The sequence below is a fragment of the Vipera ursinii genome, assembly GCF_947247035.1.
Source record: "Vipera ursinii genome assembly, chromosome: W".
NCBI lineage: Eukaryota > Metazoa > Chordata > Lepidosauria > Squamata > Viperidae > Vipera > Vipera ursinii.
In genome coordinates this window covers 32,464,456-32,474,960 of record NC_139522.1, presented here as the reverse complement: position 1 = coordinate 32,474,960, position 10,505 = coordinate 32,464,456, and the positions used below count along the sequence as shown (strand labels likewise).

At 41.6% G+C, this 10,505-nt stretch overlaps 1 pseudogene across 1 annotated transcript; it reads right to left on the bottom strand.

The window, feature by feature from the left end:
• Nucleotides 1-1,700: 1,700 nt before the first annotated feature.
• Nucleotides 1,701-8,813, bottom strand: LOC310648248 (homeobox protein Hox-B3-like; annotated as a pseudogene). The gene is made up of 2 exons: nucleotides 8,345-8,813; nucleotides 1,701-2,383 (listed from the first exon to the last, which is right to left on the bottom strand). The product of its transcript is annotated as a homeobox protein Hox-B3-like (transcript).
• Nucleotides 8,814-10,505: the final 1,692 nt, after the last annotated feature.

Here is a 10,505-nt window from a genome sequence, read left to right as displayed (position 1 = left end):
GCACAAACTGGATTGAAATAAATGGCAGCTTAAGTTGTTTGTTTTGGGGAGATTGTGTCCATCAATCAGTGGTTTCAGCAGGTCTTTTAAATGGGGCAATCTTACATACATCCAAACACTTCCTATCAAATTGAAGACTTAATGAATGTATCAATAACCAATCTACAGTGATACCTTGGTACTCAAATGCTTTGAAACTCATCAGATTTGGTACTCAACACATTTTTAACCAAACATTTTGTCCCAGTACTCAGTACTCATTGTTTATTTGGTACCTGATGCACAAGCTAGAAATTGTCAGTGTTTGCTGCTTTGTGACACACTACATTATTCCTTATGGGAAAAATTTGTTTGGTACTCATTGTTTTTGGTACTCATTGTACCTCCTGGAACCAATGAATAATGAGTACTGAGGTACCACTGTATATTTAAGGAAATCTTCTGTTGAATATAAATAGGCTGCAGTTTTGTGGTCTGTGTAGGACACATAGACATGATTGGAAAATTTTCTCCTAATCTCATTAAGAATGCTTACTGCCTGCATGATTGGGAATGTGACCTGTGAATAGACAGAATGGTGACTCCTTTTGCCATTCAGATTATTTCCATGGAATTCCCCTTGACAAAGATTTACTTGGGAGTAATTAAGATTCTAGCAGTTATGAAAAAGGGGTGGTACAACAGTGGTAGGCATCTGTTACCATCTAGCAAATCCAGACTGCATCTCCCACAAAACTTATTTATTAGCTGACCAGGGCTGATGGAAGTCAAAGTCCAAAACTGTAAAAGGCATGGAGTTACCCTCCTATAGTATATATAGTGAGTTGGGACAGTTCTTCAGCTTGTCTTTAGACTGCAACAATGCTTCCATATTTACAATACACCTCCACCTTGCCTGTGGAGAGTTAGTATCTCATGAAAATGGTCTGCTTCATTCAAAACGTTACCTTGAGCTGTTAAAACATGGCTCCCACATGTATATTCACAAAACTGGCAAGAGTTGTGGGTCCAAGAAAGCACAAGTTTACTCTGCACCCTTGTCTGCACCCTTGTCTATTCCCTTGGACTAGAACACAAAAGATGGAGCATGTTTAAGATGCATTTCTTAAAGTTCTCACACTAAGGAAAATGGAAGTTGATTCCCACAATCATATTGACTTTTTTGCACTTTTGGGTTGCAGAAGACTAGCCATCCCTAGCCTGGGCTTACAACAGAGCCTTCTAAAGCTCAACTAGGGGCTCAGGAGCCCTAGGGTTTGTTTGTTATAATCCAAGGATTGTTATCTCAACCACATGAAGGGCCCTGGGTTGTCAGCTGCCTTCACCTTTCGTTTAGAGAGGAATATATAGGAATACTTCCTCTCCAAAGAGGAAGTATTATATATATAGGAATACTTCCTCTCCAAAGAGGAAGTATTCCTATATATTCCTAGCGATAAGCCTCCTAAGCTCTCTTTCACCCTAGGGAAGCCACCCCAATCAATCTGGCAGGAATGGCAAGACACAGCATGAATGAACTGTGCCCCTTAAACAACAGATTTGGAGTTTCAAAAAGGATCTCAACACAAATATTTGTTGACCATTCTCTTTTGCAAAGGAAGAGCCCATGGTTTCAAACAACCAGTCTGTCCACTGACCCACTAATCCCATGTCTGCCTCCCTTCTCTATTAACTCCCCACCAAGTCTGCCCTGCTTCTCATCACAGATGCGTCAGCTTGGGTGCCTCTTAGATTCTACCCTGAGTAGAAGCATGGTGAGAAGAAAGGTCTGTATAGGTTGGATTACCCTTGCAAGGCCGATGGTGCTGGATGGAGCCCATCTGAGAATCCATGTAGTTGCCACCTACATAGACTGGGCTTCCTTGCATATTGGTGGGGGCATAGTTGCCACCCCCATTACCCTGTAAGACATGAGAATTGTACTTGGGTGCCATATTGGTGTACTTCTGTTGGCTGAGGTATCCTTTGATGGGGTTTTGGTAGGCAGTGGGCATGGCATAGGCATTCTGGTGAAATTTGTGGAAGGAGGGCGGAGATGGTGCTTCATAGTTTGAAGTCATGGGGTGCAGGGCATTCAGGAGGCCTGCAGTGGCCTGCAGGGCTTGGGGCGGGCTCCCTGAGGGGGAAGGCTCCCTGGAGGATGTCCCAATGCCTTTTGACTTCTGATCCTTTTTGTATTTCATCCTCCGATTCTGGAACCAGATCTTGATCTGCCGCTCACTGAGGTTTAACAGGTTGGCCATCTCCACTCGACGTGGCCTGCAAAGGTAGCGGTTGAAATGGAATTCCTTCTCCAGCTCAACCAGCTGGCCACTGGTGTAAGCTGTGCGGGCCCTCTTAGAAGCTGAGGAGCCTGGAGGGCTTTTCTCACCACTGCAGCTTTCTGGAAAGGAGGTCCAGAAATGAAATCAAAGATAATTACTTACATGCAGAAAATTGAATGCACAGGCTTCTTAATAAATCCTCTGATGGGTGAGAAGGCTACACCCTCCCCCAGTTCCCACTACATAATTGTGTCATTTATTAAGAGTTCTATTCTCCAAAGCTGCCCCGTTTTATGAAAAATTGATCATATCATGCAGAGAAGATATCCAGGGCTATTTATTTGAGAGACCATTTCAGAGGAAATTAACAAGTTGGCAAGGCAAAATCAATCAAGTACCTGCCCTGCCCATGGCCCATTAAGACTGCTAGTCTGAATGAGTCAACAAAAGTGGGTACCTGCCTGCTTTGAGAAGTTTAACTCATAAGTCAACTTCCAGCGTATGCACACACAGACACACCCTCTGCACTTTTGAAAGGCACATGCCCATTGCAAGCCCCCATTTATTCCAAGGGAGGGCTGCATAGGAGAACTTCTTGTGGGATTGAGTCCAAGCATTTTTATAATAAAAAGTGCAAAAGATGTATTTAGGAAAGGACAGCAAGCTTTCTATACAGATCCAAATGCTGGTATTTACTGTATTTTGTGCTTTAAAGTAAATGGAAATAGTCTGGGTGGGGGGTTTAAGGAGCTGGGAATTGTTCCCCAACCCTTCAGTCCTGACTTGCAAGGAAAATCAACTGTTAAGCAAACAACTGTACTGCCTCAAACCTCTGTGTTAGAGGTTTGAGGCAATACAACTGGATTAATCATTTGAAACTGCAATTGGGGAAACCATTAGTAATAAATAGCTCCCCCCCTTGTAGAAATCACCCCACCATAGAAGCAAGTGCAATATGGAAACTGTCTTTTTTCAAATGATTTCTACATCTACAATCTGAAATGAGACTAAACCATTGTATTGCTCAAGAATCTATTACCCACTTCAACCATACATCTATCCTCTGCCTTATTTGGGAGAGTTTTAAATTGTAACAAACTTACACTCAAGGATATGTTTGTACATTAACAGTTGTACAGAGATGTGTTACAGCTGGGTGAAACACACATAATTTGAAGTCATAGTTAGTATCTATTAAATAAATGTGTAATTTTCCCACCACTGTTGTAAGGTGCAATAAAATTCTTGTGTTCTTGCAGTGAGAAGAGATGTAAAGAAAATGTAAGAGTTTCAAGAAAATGTTTTAATGTGGGACAAATAGTATTTGAGTGTGCAGTTAATACAGATTTGGTGGACACTGCTAAGAGTTCACATGCCTGTCAGGGCCAGGTGGTTTGCGAACTTGCCTTTACAAAATTCTTTCCTAAAAATTGTACTTTTCAGTGAAGGAGAGCTTTTCCATTTAGTTCTGAATCATAGGCATGTGTGAAACTGAATCTAATTTATACAATTGTTATTCTAGGCTATGATTCCATTAGTATTTACTCAATGCAACATGCACAGACTACTCAAGAATCCAAAGAAGCTGTGAATATGCAAGAGGAACTACTAAATGAAAACCTGGATATAATCTGTCCCAAGGGCTTCCAAACCTTTTGTTTTCACTGGCACATTTGAAATTTTAGAACATGATGTGGAATGCTCTCCTAGAATGTCTGCTTGGGAATTTATTATTTCCCCAAATGACTGTCATGAGGGAAAACAAAACACAGATTTATCAGAATGCTACCCTCCATTCATTGTGGATGTTTCCCTGTAGGGTGCTTCCTACTTACCTTTGTTTGCTGTTGTCCTTACTCTGGGCAAGTGGACATGCATCCAGAAATAGTACTGGGCTACAGCCACCTATCATTTTTATTTTCTTAAAAAACAAAAACAAAACAACCTAATGGAGTCCACTGGGGCCCAAAGGCATTGGTGTTAATAAAGGTGATGCTGGAGGATGGTACTTTGCTCATGCAGCATGCCAATTTTCAATTCATTTTTAATTGAAAGGTTTTTTAAATGTGATGTGATGCCTCCAGGCAAATAGATGCCACACTGGGATTCTACCTATTGCCTTTTAGTAGGACCATATTAACATGTTCAAACATATTAATCTGGCTACTCTCTTAATTCTAGCATGAATTTAGCTCTGTACCTTTTGCACAATAACACATTCATGCAAATTATTCATCCAAATTGAACTGTGTCATAGTGCTCAACTTTGAATAGTGCTGCTGATTCAAAATCACTTGGTATAGAGAATTGGCTATAAGAAGTTTATTCCTCAAATTAAACTCTTTATATTAAGAAAGGAACCTCACTGACATCAAAAGAATATATACCTAAAAGAGAATTGTAACCTTAGTATATTTAGAAATTAGTTCTAATAATATTATTCTCGCTTGCTTCCATTTGAATTTAGGATCTTCACACCAACTTGCTTAGAAATGAATCTGGAGCCATTGACATGTGTGGCTATTACAAATTTTGTCCCCTATAAAACCTGCTATCCCTAATAATTATATAGTGTAAATATCAAGCAAAACAAACAAACAAACCAAACAAACCTATTTCCCTACCAGACATGACTTGGACTAAATGACTACATTATATATGGACAAAACCCATTTTGTATGGTATTAGAAGGTGGAGATTGGGAAACAGTAGCCTTCATGCCTGCAACAAATTAAACAATCTCTGTTGGATACTGTATTAGTGAGCATCCATGCTAAACTAATGGCATATAAAATAGAGTATAGCACACAACTCAGGATTTGATGAAAGTACATTTTGCCATCTGTAAAAAAACAGACATTATAAATTGGAGACCATAACTCATGATAAGCCAGATATGCCTAGACTGTCTGGTTTTAAGAAAGCATGTTCTACAGGTGAAATTTGAAAAATTAGAATATCGTGCAAAAGTTCATTTATTTCAGTAATGCAACTTAAAAGGGGAAACTAATATATGAGATAAACTCATTACATGCAAAGCAAGATAGTTCAAGCTGTGATTTGTCATAATTGTGATGATTATGGCATACAGCTCATGAAAACCCCAAATACACAATCTCAGAAAATTAGAATATTACATGCAATCAATAAAACAAGGAGTGTACATAGAACAATACCGGACCTCTGAAAAGTATAAGCATGCATATGTACTCAGTACTTGGTTTGGGCCCCTTTTGCAGCAATTACTGCCTCAATGCGGCCTGGCATGGAAGCTATCAGCCTGTGGCACTGCTGAGGTGCTATGGAAGACCAGGATGCTTCAATAGCGGCCTTCAGCTCTTCTGCATTGTTCGGTCTCATGTCTCTCATCTTTCTCTTGGCAATGCCCCATAGATTCTCTATGGGGTTCAGGTCAGGTGAGTTTGCTGGCCAATCAAGCACAGTAATCCCACGGTCATTGAACCAGGTTTTGGTGCTTTTGACAGTGTGGGCAGGTGCCAAGTCCTGCTGGAAAATGAAGTCAGCATTCCCATAAAGCTCATCTGTGGAAGGAAGCATGAAGTGCTCCAAAATCTCCTGGTAGACAGCTGCGTTGACCCCCGACTTAATGAAGCACAGTGGACCAACACCAGCAGATGACATGGCTCCCCAAATCAACACAGACTGTGGAAACTTCACACTGGACTTCAAGCATCTTGCAGTGTGTGCCTCTCTATTCTTCCTCCAGACTCTGGGTCCTTGGTTTCCAAATGAGATGCAAAAGTTGCTCTCATCAGAAAAGAGGACTTTGGACCACTGAGCAACAGACCAGGTCTGTTTTTCTTTAGCCCAGGTAAGACGCTTCTGACCTTGTTTGTTGTTCAGGAGTGGCTTGACAAGAGGAATATGACATTTGAAGCCCATGTCCAGGATCTGTCTGTGTGTGGTGGCTCTTGATGCACTGACTCCAGCCTCAGTCCACTCCTTGTGAAAGTCCTCAACACTTTTGAATGGCCTTTTCCTGACAATCTTCTCCAGGCTGTGGTCATCCCTGCTGCTTGTGCACCTTTTTCTTCCACACTTTTCCCTTCCACATAACTTTCTATTAATGTGCTTTGATACAGCACTTTGGGAACATCCAACTTCTTTTGCAATTACCTTTTGAGGTTTTCCCTCCTTATGGAGGGTGTCAATGATGGTTTTCTGCACAACTGTCAGGTCAGCAGTCTTCCCCATGATTGTGATTCCTACTGAACCAGACTGAGAGACCATTTAAAGGCTCAGGAAGCCTTTGCAGGTTTTATGGTTTAATTAGCTGATTAGAGTGGGACACTTTGAGCCTAGAATATTGCACCTTTTCACAATATTCTAATTTTCTGAGATTGTGGATTTGGGGTTTTCATGAGCTGTAAGCCATAATCATCACAATTATGACAAATCACGGCTTGCACTATCTTGCTTTGCATGTAATGAGTCTATCTCATATATTAGTTTCCCCTTTTAAGTTGCATTACTAAAATAAATGAACTTTTGCACGATATTCTAAATTTTCGAGTTTCACCTGTAGATCCAGCACACTGAGGAAGGAGATGACAGGGTTCAATGATGGAAGGGTGTATAGAAGTAGTTTGGAGAGTCATCAGGAATGCTCCTGCAGCTAAACAAAACCAGCAAGCCTCCTTGTCATGAGACAAAGAGGACTGCAAATTTTCTGATTCAATTGTGTTTTACCTTTAGAGAGGAGGTTTATTTTTTTCTTTTAATAGGGAGTACAAGTAGTCTTTGACTTATAGCCATTTGTTTAGTGACCGTTCAAAGTTACAAGGGCACTGAAAAAGTTACTTATGACCATTTTTCACACAACCCTTGCAGCATCCCTGTGCCTATGTGATCATAATTTGGACGCTTGACAACTGTCATGTATTTATGACAGTTGCAGTGTCCTGGATTCATGTGACCACCTTTTGCAACCTTCTGACAACCAAAGTCAATGGGGAAGCCAGATTCACTTAAGTGTGTTACTAACTTAAAAACTTAAAAAACTGCAGTGATTCACTTATCAACTGTGGCAAGAAAGTTTGTAGAATGGGGCAAAATTCATTTTACAATTGTCTTGGTTAGCAACAGAAATTTGGGGCTCAATTGTGGTTGTAAGTGGAGGACTACCTGTATTACAAAATGTTGTTCTCACCTATAGAAACCTACATTGTGCCCAACAGCTGGGACTATTGGAAGTTAACTTTATGGACATCAAAAAGGGAAGTGCTTTGAGTCCCAATTTTACTAGTGGCAGAACCTCTGCATGGGTGTAGGTGTGAGAGACAGAACATTACTCCAGTGTAAGTAGCTGATACTGATCATCATGTGTGATTAGTATTAAAGGAATGGAGGTAGGAGGGATGTTGTTAATATAAGGAATTGAAGTGAAGAACCTGTTCCTCCTCCATTGCCAACTTTATTTTATTCATTTGTTTATTTGTTTATTTATTTAATTTATTGGCCACCCATTTTACCATAGGGTAACTCTGGGCAGCTTACAGTTACATCTAAGTCAAAGTTTAAACTTTTGCCCTGCTGCTTTCATGCACAATTCACAAATTCTACCCACACCTTGTTGTATTCTTTGTTGCAAGCCACCTCTCACTTCTGTAACAAGCTTTTCCATTGTGTTCAAATTTCCAAGCAGGTCCTTTTTCTGAGCTATCTTGATCATCCATTTTCTTCTAATCCAGATATGTGGAACAGGAACACACACACCTCATCACCCTGAGCCAGCATAGCTCTGCTGGCTCCAATGAATGTGGATTGTTGTTCCACCCAGGTTGCTGCCCTAAGTTAAATGATGTTCTTCGAGGGCCAAGTGGGCTGGGTTCCCAGTCTAGAACCTTCAGACAAGGGAGGGGAAAACATGTCACTGCAAACAGTGCCTGGCACTGCCCACCCTTCAGCAGGAGAATATTGCACTAGCTTGTACTCATCCACCACATCTTTCCTACACCCCACACCCAGCTGTCTAACCAAACTGAGCCTGCTTGTGTGCATGCAGAGAGCACTGTAGGTGCATGGGGAAGTGTGGGGCTATTTCCAAAAGCAGAAAATACCTGCACAGGGGGAGCTGTTTTTCTGCCTGGCGTTTTGCCTCGACTCTTTCATTCAGGGGAAAATCAGCTTGGTGAGGGCTGCATTGCTAGAGGCCAGGCTGGATTTGCTGGGGACACTTTTGACCACCCCCGATTGGCTATGGTTATTGCTGCCGCGGGTGGTGTTGGATGTGATACTGCCGCTGCCGGTGGTGATGGGGTTGGTGGGTGGCGAGACGGGCGGGGGCGGGTGATGCTCCTGAGGCAAGCTGGGGCACAGGCAGCTCTCATTCAGGTCCTTCGCCTTGGCCAGCGGGGCCGCTTTGTCCAGAGACTGGAGGGTGCAGGCAGGCCGCTGGTGATCGCTCTCCACGTGAGCCACGGGCTGGAAGGGTTGCAGAGAAGGGCCCTCGTAACCGAAGCCGTTAGCCCCCGGGTAGAAGTAAGTCCCAAAGAGCGGGGAGGTGTCGTAGTAGCTGGCCTTCTGCATGGCTGGGGTTCACCGAGGCGCTGTCTTGCTGCTACCAGGCTCCGGTTAGCCCTCTCGTGGAAGGACATTGGCACCCCCAGGGTCACGTGACGAGGGGCCCTTCCCTTCCCTTCCCCCGGTGCCTTTTGGAAGCTGACCTGAAAGGTTAGAAGGCACACACAATGATATGGCTCGGCCTCTGAATACATCTTGGCAGCTGAAAAGCGCGTGACATGAATAGGGCGCGGGCTACGGAGGAAAGCGGGCAGCAGATGCCGCAGCCGCCAACAGCTTTTTGCCGGGTGTTCTGGACTCACCTCGCCCCTCTCCATTGGGCCAGGATTTCTAGATATATACATATGTGAGATGTAAAAACCCAAAATTTGATACTCACAACTCAAAGACAAGTCTGGTTAACAAAAACAAAGATTTATTGAAAAGAAATTGAAAATAATAAAGAAAATTAATAAAAAAAAAGAAAAGACGTTTGCAAACGTGGCCTCTTAGACCCTTCCCAAGTTGGATTGGGTTCGAAGAGTGCGCTGAGCAAGTTTCAAAGCAAGTATTTATACTTTCTTTTCTCGATACATGTCCCCCCCCTTTTTAAGAAACTTAAGTCAGTCTTTGAAGTCAAAAAGATCTTCTTTGAACCTTTACTTCCAAAAGACTCATTGTAACAACTTCCTTTCATCCATCACTATACTATCTTGTTTTATTCACCTTCTTGAGGTGAATAACCTCTTTAACATTTCAAAGGAGCTTTGTTGATTTACCATGTGTGAATTCTCTGTCTAAGCAGGAAATACTGTAGATAGCCCCACATCTTAGTGTTACATTTGATACAATTCATTGGTGTTACATTTGATGTTACATTTGGTACCATTTATAAAAGAATAACCTTTTTTTTCCCTTTAATTCCACCCTTTTTCTCTTCTACCTGAATTATTCTTTTATACTTTTAGGAATTCATCATTTCCTAATTTGTGTGGAAGCAAGTTATTGTATTCTGAATCTTCTTTCCCCAACCCTTGTTTTCCTACCTTCATTATTAACATTGTTTCTTTTTTCCCATTTTCAACTGAAGATGTTATTAAGGTCATACTTTTCATTGTTCGTCTTATTAGTATTTGTATGAGAGGAATCAAACATGGTAAAAACATAATAGCCAAGAATCCTAGTATTGCAAATTTTGCTAGTTCTTTCCAATTTGCAAACCACCCTCCAAACCAATTATTTACCCCATCTAAGGTCAACCCCTTCCAGGTTTGGACTGGGACATGAGCTAATTTTATCATTTTGTCTGTAATTTCCTTTACTACCATACCACTTTCATCTACTTCAATGCAGCAATTGCTCAGATTAAATTTTCCACACACACCTCCTTCTTGAGCTAATAAGTAGTCTAAGGCTAACCGATTCTGCATAATGTAAGTTCGAGACTTTACACTTTCCTTAGCTAAATGCGTTAGAGTACTTACAGTGTCATTTGTAATTATTTCAAGCACTGCTTGTAGCCTAATTACCCTATTTAGAATATAGATGGGCTCTCTGGCACCTAAAGTGCCATCTTCCGCCCATGTTGCCGGTCCATAATAGTTGATGATCTTCTCTGGAGTCCAATCATCATCTTTCCAGGTTCCAATTTTCATATTGCTTGGTTGTATGGCTCTTTTCTTTCGGACTTTATCTGATAAATCATCATATACAGTTAGT